The sequence below is a fragment of the Pinus tabuliformis genome, chromosome Q, assembly GCF_031772625.1.
Source record: "Pinus tabuliformis cultivar Carrire ecotype Pingquan chromosome Q, CPIR1, whole genome shotgun sequence".
NCBI lineage: Eukaryota > Viridiplantae > Streptophyta > Pinopsida > Pinales > Pinaceae > Pinus > Pinus tabuliformis.
In genome coordinates this window covers 131,550,477-131,568,086 of record NC_142296.1, presented here as the reverse complement: position 1 = coordinate 131,568,086, position 17,610 = coordinate 131,550,477, and the positions used below count along the sequence as shown (strand labels likewise).

The 17,610-nt window shown below is 34.7% G+C and overlaps 2 pseudogenes across 1 annotated transcript in view; both read left to right on the top strand.

The window, feature by feature from the left end:
• The window catches only part of LOC149218602 (glycine-rich RNA-binding protein RZ1A-like), a 270,714-nt pseudogene that overhangs the window by 45,426 nt on the left and 207,678 nt on the right, over positions 1-17,610 (top strand). The gene's annotated exons all lie outside the window — the stretch shown is intronic.
• On the top strand, positions 13,569-14,587 carry LOC149218604 (glycine-rich RNA-binding protein RZ1A-like; annotated as a pseudogene).

Genomic DNA, 17,610 nt, shown 5'->3' with positions numbered 1-17,610 from the left:
TCTAGCCTCTATATAGGCCTCATACATACAATACCATGGGTCATTACCATGGTTCCCTCAATACCATCTATCTAATACCATGGGCTTATTACATTATTGCTAACTACTTGTGGTCCCTTACATGATACAGGTTAACCACCTTATTTATTACTATGGCCCATCCTATTATTACATTATTCCCTTGGGTACCTCCCTCTGTACCCCATATTATCCCCCAGGTATACTACATTATCCAGTAGGGAGTGGACCGAGAAGTGTGCCAAAAGATTATGATCACATATTCAACAAAAGTAGCATGGGATACTTTGGCGACAAACTATACAGATATGGCCAAAGTAAATATTATTAAGTTGCGGAATACTAGGAGATATTTTGAAAGTCTGCATATGAAGAAGACAAAGGACATCGATTCTTTCATGAATTGGGTCATAACTATCATAAATCAGTTAAAGATTTATGGTGAAGACATTAGAGATCAATAGTGGTTGATAATGTCCTTAGATCACTTCTCAACATAGAATAAGCCAAGGATTTGATATCATTGACAGTTGATGAGCTGATGGGATCACTTCTATCGCATGAGGCAAGGATAGACAGAAATAAGGATTCCACTTTAGAGACCGCTTTCAAAAGTCAGGTTTCTATTTCAAGAGACAAAGGTCGAGGCAGAAGTAGAATGAGAGGCATAGGACGAAGCGGAAGATATGGTGGTCACAGAGATGGCCGAGAATAGCATGAACATGAAAGTGGAAGCAACCACAGAAGCTTCAACAATAATCAAAGAGTTGAAAAATCAAAGGTGAGATGTTATTATTGCAATAAATTTGGTCACTATGCTCGTGATTGCAAGAAGAAGATAGCTGATAAAGGGAACCAGAGAGCTAATGTCACTATAGAGAGTAAAAATTCCATGTTCCTAGCTTGCCATACCATGCATGAACCTTCTACTAGTGTGTGGCTATTAGACAGTGGTTGAAGTAACCACATGGCATGCAACAAGGATTTGGTTGCAAAATTTGATCAATCTATGAAAACAGAGGTAAAGTTGGGGACTAACAAGACTTTGGAAGTAGATGGAAAAGGATAGGTCAACATTTTGACCAAGCAGGGGGAGTCGAAGACAATCTCAAAGGTATATTATGTTCCTAGTCTCAAACATAATTTGTTAAGTGTTGGTCAATTGACACAGAAAGGATCTAGAGTTATCTTTCAAGGTCAAGAATGTGTTATATATGACAAGCCCCTAAGCAAGAAGCTTATTGAAAAGGTGCAGATAATGAGGAACAAACTCTTTCCTCTAATTATGAATTATAGTGGCTAGGTGAGTTATTTTACAGCTGCATGTTTTGATGATTATTGGTTATGGCACTTTCTATTTGGTCACTTTCACTTTTCTGGTTTAAGATTGTTGTAGTAGAAACAGATGGTCATAGGATTTCCACCCATCAAAGAACTAGCTAGTACTTATGAGTGTTGCATCTTAGGAAAGAAACACCGTGAAAGTTTTCCAAAAAGAGTTGCATACAGAGAAAAACAAACTCTTAAGCTAGTGCATATAGAGTGGACCTATGAGGAAACAGTTGATTGGTGGAAGTTATTACATCCTCACTTTCATTGATGACTACAGTAGAAAGACTTGGGTTTACTTCTTGAAGCAGAAGTTTGAAACTTTTGAAAAGTTCAAAGAATTCAAAGCCTTAGCAGAGAACCAAAGTGACCGACAGATCAAGGTATTGAAGTCAGATCATGGTGGAGAATATGACTCAAAGACATTCCATGATTACTGCAAACAACATGGTATCAGAAGATAATTTACAACTAGGTACACACCGCAGTAGAATGGTGTAGCAGAGAGAATGAACAGGACAATTATGAACATGGTAAGAATCATGTTTAAAGGAAGAAACTTGTCTAATGAGTATTGGGCAGAGGCAGTTGCATGTGTTATTGATGTGATCCACATATCTCCTACAAAGAGTGTGATAAAAAAAGTACGAGAACAAGCATGGTCAGGCATGTCTTGTAGTGTATCTCATCTCAGAATATTTGGATGTGTAGCTTATGCACATGTGCCTAAAAAGTGAAGAGAAAAATTTTATGATAAAAGTGAAAAATGCATATTCACTGGTTATAATGAGCAATCAAAAGATTACAAATTGTATAACCCTATCACAAACAAGACCATAATTAGTAGAGATGTTGTGTTCAAAGAACAAGAGTCATGGAATGGAACTGTAGACAAAACAGTTGATGCACAAGTTCCAATGATGGAAGAAGATGATGTAGCAAAAAAGGAGTAGCAAGAATCACAGGTTAAGACACCAAATAGAGGCCCACCAACAAGGACTCCAAGATTTTCAGAGCAGCATGGATCTTCAAGCAGATCAATAGATCAAGATTCTCCCAACAATCAATCAGGTGATGAATCAAGCAATGGTAAAAGAAATATGAGAAGTTGTAAAGATATTTATGATGATTTCGATGTTAATTAAAATTTTGCATTATTGTCATTCCAACCTTCCTCATATGAAGAAGCAATCATAGATGAAAATTGGGTGCAAGTCATGGATGAAGAAATTGAAGCTATTGAAAAGAATGATACATGGGATTTGATTGATTTACCAAGGGACAAAGATCTCATTTGTGTAAAGTGGGTGTACAAGACAAATTTGAATGAGAAATGTGAAATTGACATATTCAAAGCTAGACTTGTAGCAGAAGGGTTCTCGTAGCAACCACAAACAGACTTTGGATAAAAGTTTTCTCTGGTAGCCAGATTGGATACCGTAAGAGTAGCTCTAGACACAAAAACTCATAGCAAGTGGATGTGAAATCAGCCTTCCTGAATGGAATTCTAGAAGAATAAATTTATGTGAAACAACCTCTAGGTTATGAAGTTGAAGGTAATGAAGATAAAGTGTATAGGTTGAAGAAAGCGCTCTATGCACTGAACCAACCACCTAGAGCTTGATATAACAAAATTGATAGCCACATGATTAAGAATGGATTTTGCAGAAGCAACCTTGAACCTAGCTTTCTAAGGCTTACAATGACTCAAGAATTTTACAATTTTGGATTTCTTTTTCTCTGTTTCTAGATTCTATATCCTCGAAATTGCTTCATTCTCTGTTGATATTTCTTGTTGTGGGATTTATTCACTTGCTCCTACTGCAATTTTTCTTTGACCTGTTGTGAACTTGTTCTAAAAAACAATTGGATCATGTCTTCTAAACCTTCCTCTTCAAATATTTATTCAACTATGGACTGCTGCCACAACATTGCATCTTCAAATTGTCTGCTTTGCTCTTCATATTCATGACTTTCTTTTTGTCATATTTATTGATAACAAAAACTTATCTCCTCTTCACTCCATTGCCAAAAAAAGGTTTCAATGCATTCATCTTTGTCTTTCATATCATTCTTTTCACTTTCATCATCAAGTACTGCTGCTTTTTTCCTGTAATCTGCACACTCAAGATCATTATTCACCATTTCATTCAATTCTTTTATTCCAGTTGTGCTTTAAGACACACATCAATTTGTTCTATTGGTTTTTTAACCCATTCTTCAATGAGCTTCAAATCTGCATCAAACCTATTAACAACCTTGCTTTCAACTTCTACTCCCATGCTACTTTGAACACATGTATATTCAAAAACAATGTTAAAAACATCTTTAATATGACTCGCTTTAGTGAGAGTTTCCTGCTCTACATATTCATTATTTTCAACTGCATGGAAGTTGTCTTCCACTGTTACACTGTTAGTGGATATTCTAATAAAAAACTCTTCAATCACTTTATCATGTTCTTGATCATCCACTATTGCTAGATGACGTACTACTTCATTAGCAATTCCAACTACTTCATATCTTGCTACTATAGTGGCAGCTTTAACATTCAATATTTTAACAAACATTTCCCTTACTATATTGTCACAGTCAATCCCTATTTCAAAAAAGAAACCAAACATATCATCAACATAATGTTCATCCACACTATGGTGGGATATCCGAGCATGCATGTTCTCATTGTCAATTTCATTGACAATTTCAACTTCACCAAATCCATCAGTTGCGGCTGGATTCACCACTTCACATCTCACTTTGCAGTCATCATCCACATGTGTCTCATCACAGTGGGATTTACCATCATTTTCATCATCCACATTACAGTGGAGTCCTTGAGCATTTATTTATTCTTTCTCAGTTTCACACACAGAGGCTTCAAATTCTCTCTCTGCAATCTTTGTTGCATCCTTTTCATCCATATGCATGCTTGCATAATGGGTTTGAATTTTATGGTCTTGACAACCATCATCCACTTTTGAGTGGGATTCTCCAAGATCTATTTTTGTCTCAGATTCTTGTTCCTCTACTCTCATATTTGTTGCTGACTCAATAAATTTTGGCACATATTGCTACTGCATGTCACTCTCCCTTGCACCAAATTCTTCTTCTAAGATCTTCCATGCTTCCTTGGAATTTGTAGCTTTTGCTACATTGCACAAACACTACTCATCCAATGCCTGTTTTATAAAATTCAAAGCTAAAGCATCACTACTTCATCATATGGGTTATTAGACCCATACTCAATTAACTCTTTAGCTCTAAGAAAAGTTAACATCTTGATAACCCAATGATCAAAATATTTACGTGTAAACATAGGAGGTGGTAGCATTTCAAAGCTACACCAATCATCCTCGATTTCTTTTTCTTATTTTGCTAGACTTCTAAGTTCCTCGGCTATGGTTTGAACCTCTCTAACAATGGAAAAAATATCTGTGTCTTATTTTTTATTCCTTTTATTAGTCTTCTTCAGTCGCGCTTTGCGACCCATGACTAATGTCATTCCTTTTCTTATATCTGCTTTGCTGATTGCATGAGGCTATCTTTGATATCGCCCCGAAAGAAAATATGCACAATCTTCACTCAAAACATGGTCATGCTTGAAAGACACCAAACAGAGACAAGAATCAAATACTCTTCTTAACCACATTGCTTGACATGCTATTGATGTTGCTACTACATATTCTGCTTCCACTGACAAAAGTGACACAATGGGCTACTTCTTAGATGCCCATGAAATCACACTTGAACCAAGATGGAACACATAACTAGAAGTGTTGTTCCCATCATCCAAACTACCTGCAAATTCACTATCTGTGTATCCAATCAAATCTTTCTTTTCTGTGCTTGCATACAGTATGCCATAATCTCTAGTTCCTTCTATGTATCTTAGAATTGGTTTTCCTGCACTCCAATGTGTGGCTTTTGGTCTCCATAAATCTAGAAATAAAACACACTCCTTGCATGATATCTGGTCTTGTAGACATGAGATACATGAGGCTGCCAACCAATCTTTTCAATAGAGTTGGATTGACATCTGATCCTTCATCAACCTTTCTTAACTTTGTACCTATTGCAACTGCTGTAGGGACAGGTTTGCAATTTTCCATCCTGAATCTTTTCAACAAATCTTTGGCATATTTATTTGACAAATAAAAAATCATTTTTCAAATTTCTCAACTTCTATGCCAAGAAAATATTTCATGAAACCAAGATCTGTCATCTAAAATTATTTCATCATGGCTGCTTTAAATTTATCTATCTCAAAATCACCTGTAAAAATCATGTCATCAACATATAAGAAAACAATCAAAATCTGTTCATGCTCATTTACCTTTGTTTATAAGGTAGGCTCAATGTTTCTTCTGCAAAATCCACGCTTAATCATGTAGATGTCGATTCTGCTCTACCAAGCTGTAGGCGCTTGCTTCAGTCCATAAAGCACTTTTTTCAACCTGTAAACTTTCTCTTCATTAATTTCAACTTCATATCGTGGAGGCTGTTGCACATAGATTTCTTCTTCTAGAATTCCATTCAAGAAGGTTGATTTTACATCCATCTGATATACTTTCCACTTGTTCTGAGCTGTTGTGGCTAGAACTGCTTTTACAGTATCCAATCTGGCTACCGGAGAAAACGTTTCTCCAAAATTTATTCTCGGTTGCTGCGAGATTTTTTTTGTTACAAGTCTAGCTTTAAATCTGTGAATTGCACCTTTCTCATTCAACTTTGTCTTGTACACACACTTTACACTAATGAGATTTTTTCCTTTGGTAAATCAACCAAATCCCATGTATCATTATTTTCAATAGCTTCAATTTCTTCATCCATGTCTTGCACCCAATTTTAATCTTTGATTTCTTATTCAAACGAAGAATCTTGGAATGAAAACAATGCAAAATTTGAACTAACATCCAAATCATCATAAATATCTTTCAAACTTCTCAATTTTCTCTTACCATTTCTTGATTCATCACCTGATTGATTGTTGGGAGAATCTTGATCTGTTGATCTGGTTGAAGATCCATGCATCTCTGAAAATCTTGGAGTCTTTGTAGGTGTGTCTCTGTTTGCTGTCTTCCCCTGTGATTCTTACTGATCCTTTTCTGCTACATCATCTTCTTCCATCAGTGGCACTGGTGCATCAACTGTTTTATCTATAATTCCATTCCATGACTCTTGTTCTTTGAACACAACATCTCTACTAATTATGGTCTTCTTTGTGATAGATTTATACAATTTGTAAGCTTTTGATTGCTCACTATAACCAGTGAATATTTATTTTTCACTTTTATCATCCAATTTTCCTCTTCGTTCCTTAGGCACATGTGCATACGCCACACATCCAAATACTCTGAGATGAGATACATTGTAAGCCATACCTAACCATGCTTGTTTTGGTACTCTATTCATCACACTCTCTGTAGGAGATTTGTTGATCGCATAAATAGCACATGCAACTTCTTCTGCCCAATACTCATTAGACAAGTTTCTTCCTTTAAACATGATTCTTACCATGTTCATAATTGTCCTGTTATTTCTCTCTGCTACACCATTCTGTTGTAGTTTGTACCTGGTTGTAAACTATCTTCTGATTCCATGTTGTTTGCAGTAATCATGGAATGCCTTTCAATCATATTCTCTACCACGATCTAACCTCAATAACTTGATTTTTCAATCACTTTATTTCTCTTCTAAGGCTTTGAATTCCTTAAACTTTGCAAAAGTTTCAAACTTCTGCTTCAAGAAGTAAACCCAAGTATTTCTATTGTAGTCATCAATGGAAGTGAGGAAGTAACAACTTCCACCAATTGATTGTGTCCTCATAGGTCCACATAAGTCTATATGAATTATCTCAAGAGGTTTTTCTGCTCTATATGCAACTCGTTTTGGAAAACTTTCATGGCGTTGCTTTCCCAAGGTGCAACACTCATAAGTACTAACAGGTTCTTTGATGGGAGGTAATCCTCTGACCATCTGTTTTTGCTACAACAATATTAAACCAGAAAAGTGAAAGTGTCCGAATTGAAAGTGCCATAACCAATAATCATCAAAACATGCAATTGTAACATAACTCACTTGACCACTGTAATTCATAATTAGAGGAAAGAGTTTGTTCTTCATCATTTGCACCTTTTCTATAAGTTTCTTTCTTGGGGGCTTGTCATATATAACACATTCTTTACCTTGAAAAATAACTATGTATCATTTCTGTGTCAATTGACTAACACTTAACAAATTATGTTTGAGACTAGGAACATAATATACCTCTGAGATTGTCTTCGGCTCCCCCTGCTTGGTTAGAATGTTAACCACTCCATTGCCATCTACTTCCACATTCTTGTTAGTCCCCAAGTTTACCTCTGTTTTCACAGATTGATCGAAATTTGAAACCAAATCATTGTTGCCTATCATGTGGTTACTGCAACCACTGTCTAATAGCCACACACTAGAAGAAGGTTCATGCATGGTATGGCAAGCTAGGAAAATGGATTTTTTTACTCTCTGTAGTGACATTATCTCTCTGGTTCCCTTTGATGAGCTACCTTCTTCCTGCAATCACAAGAATTGTAACCAAATTTATTGCAATAATAACATCTAACCTTCGATTTGTCAACTCTTTGATTATTGCTGAAGCTTCTGTAGTTTCTTCCTCTTTCATGTTCATTCTCTTCTCGGCCATCTCTCTAACCAACAAATCTTTCGCTTCATCCTCTGTCTCGACCTTTGTCTCTTGAAATAGAAACCTGACTTTTAAAAGAGGTCTCTAAAGTGGAATCCTTATTTTTGTCTATCCTTGCCTCGTGTGATAGAATTAATCACATCAGCACATCAACTGTTAATGATGTCAAATCCTTGGTTTCTTCTTTGGCTTCTACCACAACATCAAATTTGGTAGTCAAAGATCTGAGGACCTTCTCAACCATTGTTTGATATTTAATGTCCTCACCATAAATCTTTAACTGATTTATGACATTTATGACTCGATTCATGAAAGAATCAATGTCCTTTGTCTCCTTCATATGCAGACTTTAAAAATCTCTCCTAGTATTCTGGAACTGAACAATATTGACTTTGGCCATACCTGTATAGTTTGTCACCAAAGTATCCCATGCTACTTTTGCTGAAAACGTGATCATAATCTTCTAGAACATTGCTCAGTGCACTCCCTACTGGATAAGCTGCAACACTTGTGCATTCTTCTTCTTGCCTTTCTTCCATTGTTCCCTCTCTGTATACCCAAACTGAACATAATCCCAAACATCATGTGCCTGCAATGTGGTCACCATATTAATGGCCCACACATCGTAATATTTCCTTATAAACGGTAGGCACTAGGGATGGAATTTTGAGAAAGCCATCTTTCTCCAAATAAATTATCTTCAAAAAAATTTCTCCTTTCATAAACTTAAAAAAAAAAAAACCTTTTCAATCAAACCCTAAATTTTTTATTTTAATAAAGAAACATTTTTCAAAAAAATCCTTTTATAATGTTCTGAAAACCTTTATAAAAAAAATTTCTTTTAATAAAACCCTTTGTTTTTAACGTGCTCTCTTCTTAATAAAAGAATTCCCACTCAACGCATATAAACTATGATTCCCACTCAACGTATATAAACTTATGATAAATCTTAAGATGTTGACTTTATAATTTATAAATATGGGTTCTTCGGTTTATTAACGCGCCTTCGACGTTAATTAACTGTCGCGTTAGTCCTCTAACGCTTCCAATCACAGATGGAATCCACATGCATGCAAAACGACATAAGGTAATCATTGTTAACGAGAAAATATGAATTTCTCTCCTCTCACACAGATTACTGCAAATCTATTCTCTATATTTCTTTGTAACCTCGCTCTGATACCAATTTGTTGGAAAGGTGGAGGAGACAAAGCATAAATAATTCACACATAAAACACAAGCTCCTGCTCTTCTATTGATCACACAAAACATGATGCTTACAATGAACCCGGTGAAGGGTATTTATCCTTTTTTAACTAGCTACTTGCCTAAAATATCTTGACATGTAACCACACACTCAAAGTCGTCTATCACTTAACTCGACTTGACTCAACACTCAACCACTCAATCACTCAGTTCACTGAATCTCTATGTTTAGCCAACTCCTCATGCATGAGTAATTCTCTTAATTTAACATGCTTGACAATATTGGGAAAATATTATTTAATATTTTAATATTAATATAAAAAAATTAATTTAGTTTTAGGGTAATTTAATTAGTGATTGTCGTGACAATGAAGTGTTATGTATTATAAGAATTGAGATTTAAATTCTTTTATATTATTTGTGTCTGCAGAAGGAGTATATTTAGGCACTTAGAGGTTACAACGATAGTAGTTAAAATTGCTTCAGTGTCACATGAATACAAAAGCAACCCTATTGCCAATTCCTTTAGTTACAAATATATATCAGGCTAGTTGTTAATATATATATTCGTTTTCGTAGATTTAGTATAATTTTTATAAGTTTAGATTTATTATGAATTTCATAAAGCTTCCAGCCAACAAGTGTTTGTGCTTTGGTACGGGTAGAATTTTTTCAAAACATTTATACATTCTCATTATGTGATCTTAGGGTGGAGATGTGTGGAGATTCAATCTCATTATATGATGTCATTAAAAAATAAAATAACACAACCATATTAGTAAATGTGGTTGATATACGTCATTGATATACATTGATCGATGACATTTTCAAACATTGATTAACATATAAAAGGGGGGCAATGCTACAATTTGGCATATATCCACCACATTTATTAATGTGGTTATGCTAGTTGGCAACCAATGTGCAATATAGGAGGATTCGTAGACAATGATTGACAATGGTTGACTATGGCTAAATCTATTTAAGTTATGGCTGAGGAGGGTTTATTATGGTCAACATATAACTGACTATGGATGACCATACTTGTCCACATCAAACTATACTTTAATCTGATACATAATTATTAACAACGGCTAACCACGATTGACCATGGTTGTCCATGTTTGATAATGGTTGATGATGTCGAACCATGCCTAACTATGGTTGGGCATGATGCCCATCGTTTGACCATGTTGATCATGGACGAACATGATTTGACATATTTGGACATGGGAGATCATACTTTTCTATGATATATTATGCTTGTCCATGTTGACAATGATTGACCATGTTCAACCATAGAAAACTTGGCTGATCATGTTATATTATTCTAACCATTCTTGACCACATTTGGCGATTAGGAGTGGGTAGATCATGGATTGGTATAGGTTGAGTATGATTGACGAGAGATGACCATCGATGATCATGGTTGACCAAGGTTTACCATGGTTGACTATGGCTAAATAAAGTTTTTTATGGTTGAACATGGGTGACAATGAGTGATAATGTTTGATCATGGATAATTGTGTTTAATCATGTTTCACCATAGTTGTGCTAGTCAAACATGGTTAAATATGGTCAACATATTATTTACTATGGGTGTACATGGTTGATTAATAAAAACGTAAGGGATTATGAACACAAGGGAATAATATTAAACCCAAGGGATTAATAGTATAAACCCAAGGGATTAATAGTATAAACACAAGGTATATAAACCTGAAGATAAATATTTTAAACCATAAAATAAACATGGTTGACCAAGGTTGATTTTCATATTGAGACAATCCTTTTCACAATTCGACGTTGGAAGGTGGTTTATCATGCTTGACCGTGATTGATTTTCATATAAACAATCTTTTTCTGAATGTGATGTTGCAACATGGTTGACTTTCATATTGAGACAATCATTGTCACTATGCGGCATTGGAACATGGTCGACGATGGTTGATTCTTATATTGGGACAATATTTGTGACAATGCGACATTTGACCATGGTTGACCATGGTTGGCTATGATTGGTTGGGATTATAAACCTAAGTGAACAATATTATACCCTAGGAATATGAACCCTTAGATTAATAAACCCAAAGGATTGATATTATAAACCCAAGGGATTAAAATTATAACCCAAAGTATATAAACCATAAGATAAATATTATAAACCCTAAAATAAGCATTGTTCACCATGGTTGATTTCCATATTGAGACAACCCTTGTCACAATGCGACACTGGACCATGGTTTACCGTGATTGATTTTCGCATCGAGACAATATTTTTCACAATGCGATGTTTGACCATGGTTGATTTCCATATTGAGACAATCTTGGTCACAATGTGACATTTGACCATGGTTGATATTATAAAGGCAAGGGAATAATAACCCCAAGGGATTTATATTATAAACCCAAGGGATTAATACTAAAACACCAATGGATTATGAACCCAAGGGAATAATATTAAATCCAAGGGCCTAATATTATAAACCCAAGGTATATAAACCCTGAGATAAATATTATTAACACTAGAATAAACAAGGTTGACCATGGTTGATTTTCATAATCAAACAATCCTTGTATAATGCAATGTTGGACCATGGTTGACCTTGCTTAACCATGGTTGATTTTCATATCAAGAAATATTTGTCATAATGTGACGTTCAAATATGGTTGACTGTGATTGACCATGGATGACCATGTTTGATTTTATAAAACATGGATGACCATGGTTGACCAACTTTGACCATAATTGACCATGTTAGACCATGGTTGACCATGATAATCATATTGAGACAATCTTTGTCATAATGAGGCATTGGATCTGAAACAATCTTTGTCACAATGCGACATTCAACCATCATAGACCATGATTGATTTTATAAAAAATGGTTGACCATGATTGGCCATGGTTGACCATGGTTGACCATAGTTGATTTTCATATCGAGACAACCTTTATGTTAATTAAAATATTATTAGTTATTATTATGTTAATAAAAATATTATTAAATATTATAAACCCAAGGGATTAATACTAAAACCCCAAGGGAATAATATTAAACCCAAGGGATTAATATTATAAACCCGAGGTATATAAACCGAAAGATATATATTATAAGCCATAAAATAAACTTGGTTGACCAAGGTTGATTTTCATATTGAGACAATCATTGCCACAATGTGATGTTGGACCATGCTTGGCCATGATTGATTTTTCATATAAACAATCTTTATCGAATGTGACATTGGTGCATGGTTTCCCATAGTTGATTTTCATATTGAGAAAATATATATAATGATTATTAACAACTTTCTCAATATTAGAAAAGATAAAAAAACATAAAATATAATAATAATAATGGAAAGTATTTAACTTTATTAGTGAAGGCAAAGGCATCTAGCCCTTTACTATAGATAACAAGGACTTTAAACACTTAATAAGATTCGTCTATACTATGTTAATTTTTATCTTACAATGACACATTCCATTCCAACACTCAAAGCTTTAATTTGACATTAATACCCCTCCTTCTGGGCTCTTTTATATTTGTCATAGAACCCCCGCCCTCTTCCATGTGACCGCCCTTTTCCTAAAACCACGAACATAGGGAGGATAAGCACGAGACCCCTTCTCATGGGACCACGCTCCGCCATCTTGGACGGTAATTTATAAAAGTCTATTAACATGTGATCCATTCCATTTCACATCATTTCATTTCATTTGAGAGAGGCGTAGGGTTAGAAGTGATCCCAGGTTTTCATTGCGGAGTAGGCATAGAAGCATTTGTAGTGTAAGTTTCTTCAGTAACAGCGGTGTTTTGAGACCGAATCTGACTGCGAAATCTGAGGTAACTTCGTTCGGTGTAGGTCTTTCTTATCATTTTTTTCTTTGATTGAAATCTTCAAGGTAGATAGTTTTTAGCTTTAAAGGCTCTGCAGTGGTGATCATGTAGTCCTTGTGGAATGGTAAAATTGTACAAGTTTTTTTGCAACCTCCATCTCCTGTGTATTCATTTTCTGTAACCCTAGATGATCTTGGCCCGCGTAGTTTAACGTAGAAGAAAACAGTTACTTTGGCGAGATGCTATCATATTTATCTCAAATTTGTTCTCTTAATGTAGTCCTGAGATGACAGTAGCTCCCGATAAAGATTAGTTTTATCTTTTGTTTTAAGTTTTGAGAATTTTCCATTCTCTGTCCTTTTTTGTCGAAATATGTTTCTTTTGTCGTTTTTAATGTTGATGCACTTTCACTGGTTGCTTAAGCATATTAAATCTTTCTTACAACTCTTTCCTCTCTTAGTTGTAGATTAGGGTTTCTAAAGAAATTTAAGCCATGTCGGACGCTCCGGAATATGGCCGCTTCGTTGGAGGCCTGTCGTAGAGCACCTCTGACAGGAATTTGGAAGATGCTTTTCACAATTTTGGTCATCTCATTGAGGCAAAAGTAAGCTTCTCTTCCCCTCCACCTGTCACTTGTATTCTGTTTGGTGCTCTCCCAATAAAATCTGCGTTTATTTATTGAAAGGAAAATTGCAGAGTGAATTCCTAGCTTTATTATATGTTGAAAACGTAGGGTGTTTTTGTATTTTATTGGTCGTAAAACTCTCTTTCAGACAAGACCCTTTCTACCTTTGGCTTAGGTGACAAAGCTTGAGGGATTAGATTCATTTATGTAGATAAGTAGTATATTAGGGTGTCTGGATTCTTGTATTTATACTCCTATCTTGACAGCATGATATGTGTTTTATCATCATCAAATCTTTCTAACTACTTATTATGGTAACTTTCTTTGTCCTTCTCTCTTTAACATTCATGGATTCTAATTTACGATTGAGATACTATTATAATTAATGTTATACCTGCATAATAATTATTATTACTGGACATGTTCTGAACTGATATACAATACACTTTCAGGTTGTCATTGACAGGGATACTGGTCGTTCCTGAGGTTTTGGGTTTGTAACATTTGATGACAGGAAGTCCATGGAAGATGCCATAGATTCCATGCATGGGATGAGTCTTGATGGTCGTTCGATAACCGTTGATAGAGCTCAGCCAAAGAGTGATGGGGAAGATCGTGGTGACCGTGGCTATGGTGGTGGAGGTGGAAGAGGATATAGTGGTGGTGGCAATTTAGAGTGCTTTAAATGTGGTCAGCTTGGTCATTTTGCTATGGAATGCCCTAATGGAGACGAATATCGGGGAGGTGGAGGTGATATATATGGAATTAGAAGTGGTCGTTATGGAGGTGGTAGTAGGATTAATAAATATGGTTCTGATCACAATGGTGGTGATCGGTATGGAGGACACAGTCGGGACGGGGGAAGCCGTATTATGAATGTTAAATAGGTAGCATCTCTATAGAATAGAAGCCGTATTATGAATGAGAATAGGTAGCATGTCTGTGTATTTGATGTGTTTGTTTTGGTGGTTGTGATGCCTCAGTAAAGAAATTTTGAAGTTGTGTCGAATACGAAAATTGATGCCTCAACCATTGCATATGCATACTCCACATCCACCTAGAATTTGTATTCCAGTCTCAGCACATGATTCTGCCCCTCTTGTTGTAGAGATCACTTGGTAAATATAATGATCAAAATAGTACAGTGATATGGGGTTTAACGGTAAGTTTCGTTGGGTGAAACCCACGAGATGGAGGTTCAAATCTCGTTGAGTACATGGCCTGTTGTGTCTTGGCTATCTAGAAGAGTAGGCGACCCCATAAAATCATTAAAAACATAAAATGTCCAAAAATACACTCCCCATTATAAACATCTTACTCCCCATTATAAACATCTTATTATGATATTGATATTAATACATTCAGAAACCTTATAAGAGGTTTACATCATTCCACATATATAGTCTCTATTTCACTGGATTTGAACATGTAGCTTCTTAAGAGAAAATACAAATTATTAACCATTAAACCTTTTTCAAAATATTATAAGTTTAATTAAAGGTATTTTCAGAAAATATTGGAGATGTGCTTACCACGTTGACACCACCATTTTTTATGACAATATTTTTGTGTAGTCTAACTAGCTAGAGGAATTGCTGGGAAAGTTATGGAAATTTCGGTCATATTTAGAGAAAATCTAGCAAGGATTTTTGTAAATCCAAGTTATAGCTGTTAAACTTCAAACTTTTATGTGTCCTAGATGTTTTTAATGGTGCTAAATCCATTTCCACAATCAAAAACATGATTCAAAGACTGCCTCTACACGATTTTTTGAAATTTTTTTGCGGGAGATTCCGGCCACTTTTAAACATCCAGGAAATTCCTTCGTTGTCTTTCCATTGTTTGCCTCGCAAGATATGATGTCCTGGATATCCGTTGCAGTGCGGAGTGGGGCCAGGATCTGTCCATTTTCACATCCCCACATTCGAGTCTCCACTCAATCGGATCATAGAATATTGGTTTAATTCCAAGAATCTTCTCGGAACCTTGTTAACATTCAAGCCTTCTACATCATATATGACCTCTTCGTTAACGTTTAAACCTTCCACACATGACCTACTGTCTATAAGAGATAATTTGTTTTCTGGTAAATTCTCTTATTATTACTTTTCTTTATTAAATTTAAAGTTGAAAAAAATCAAACTTTACACAATTCAATTACTTTATATCTTCTATTTAAAATTAGTATAGATGCATTGCAATCAGATGTATAGAAAGATCAAATATCTTGAAGTTCAACCTTTTTTTCAAGTTTTGAGTCCAAAAAAGTTTTGATCTCTCCGGATGCTTACTAAATTAGTGACTATGATAGAACTACAATAATTCTTTATACATATAATTTTATGATGAGAATGGAAAGAATGGCACATCTCTTTCATTTTGAGGAATACAAGAATAAAATGTTTTGATGATACAATTTTTCTTGAGATCTTAATTCTTCATTGTTTAAATTGCACTTACTTATGCATAAATGGATCTAACTCTTTGAATATCTCCTTGAACACTTTATGTAAATTACCTAGCTTAAATTTGCAATTCCAACAAAACTTTAAACAAAATTCCCTAAAATAAGGTAAAAGGCCTCAAAATGTAAATGTAAAATTGTTACTCTTCATTAATTATTGTCAAGTAATGGAATTTTTTATTTTCAATTCTTTTATTATATATATATATTTTTTTGTCTTTACCCATCATGCATTTGAACCTTGATTCTCATGGTTTAAATAATACTTAATGGTTTAGATAGTGAGATGAAGTGTGGATGACATTGAAATATTTTAATCGACACCCATATTATATATATATATATATATATATATATATATGAAATTGACATTAAAATATATTAGTTAAGATGGTTATTTAAATATTTTATTTAAGGTTTATGTTACACCTCGCAAATAAAGGCATGCCATATGATCACTTCTTAGATGAGTACCTCTTTTCGATACCATCATACACTTCTTACTTTATTGACATAAAATTTTCTTACTACTACCCCCTTTGTCCTATAGGGAAAAATAAAACATCATCTAGAAAAATGGTAGTGAAAAGGGTTTTGTGGGGGAGAGTCGGCACATTATTTATCGTTGGATGTTCTATAGATGAAGCCTTTATAGGTGGATGGGATGGAAAAGGTGGTGGAGGCAGGTTACTATAAACAACCATGGATTGTAGCAATGACAAAAGTTCCCTAATGGAGATAAGATGGATCCCAAAGTTTGAGGCATTGTGACAACTCTGACAGACAACTGATAGAGGAATAGTGGATGGTGGTGAATGATATCTCAATAGAATAGCGAACAAATGGGAAAATCACACAATCTGCATGCACATTTATAATATTTTAGTTAGTTAACCAAAACTTCTTGATAGCATAGTGGACAAATGAGAAAATGACACAACATGCATGCACATTTATAACAAGATAATGAAGTAAATATTTAAAAAAAAGAGGTTGGAACATGACGTTAAAGGGGATTATATGTTAATCCCATGTGGGTATGGATTCTTTCCTAGTGTCATTAAAGTATGTAAAAACATTAAATAAAATATATAGTTATACCCAAATTAAAAGAATCTATAATATAATCTAAAAACATATGAAATGTTTTACAAGGAGGGATTATTTTAATTCACTATACCTGAGGGTGTGGTACACCAAATAAAAAAACAGATTCTATTGTAGTATCAGTGGTACACTAATGCATCAACCATAGAGGGGGAGTGCCCCTAGAGCATAGCAATTGCAAACAACAAATAATTAGATATATATAGAACAAGAGAAACACACACACACAAATATATATAATGAAGAATGAAATGATGATCAAGATAATAACCTCCACCTTAAAAGAATGTTATTTATTGGCATGTAACAAGGCATAACAAGTATGTCCACAATTGGTAC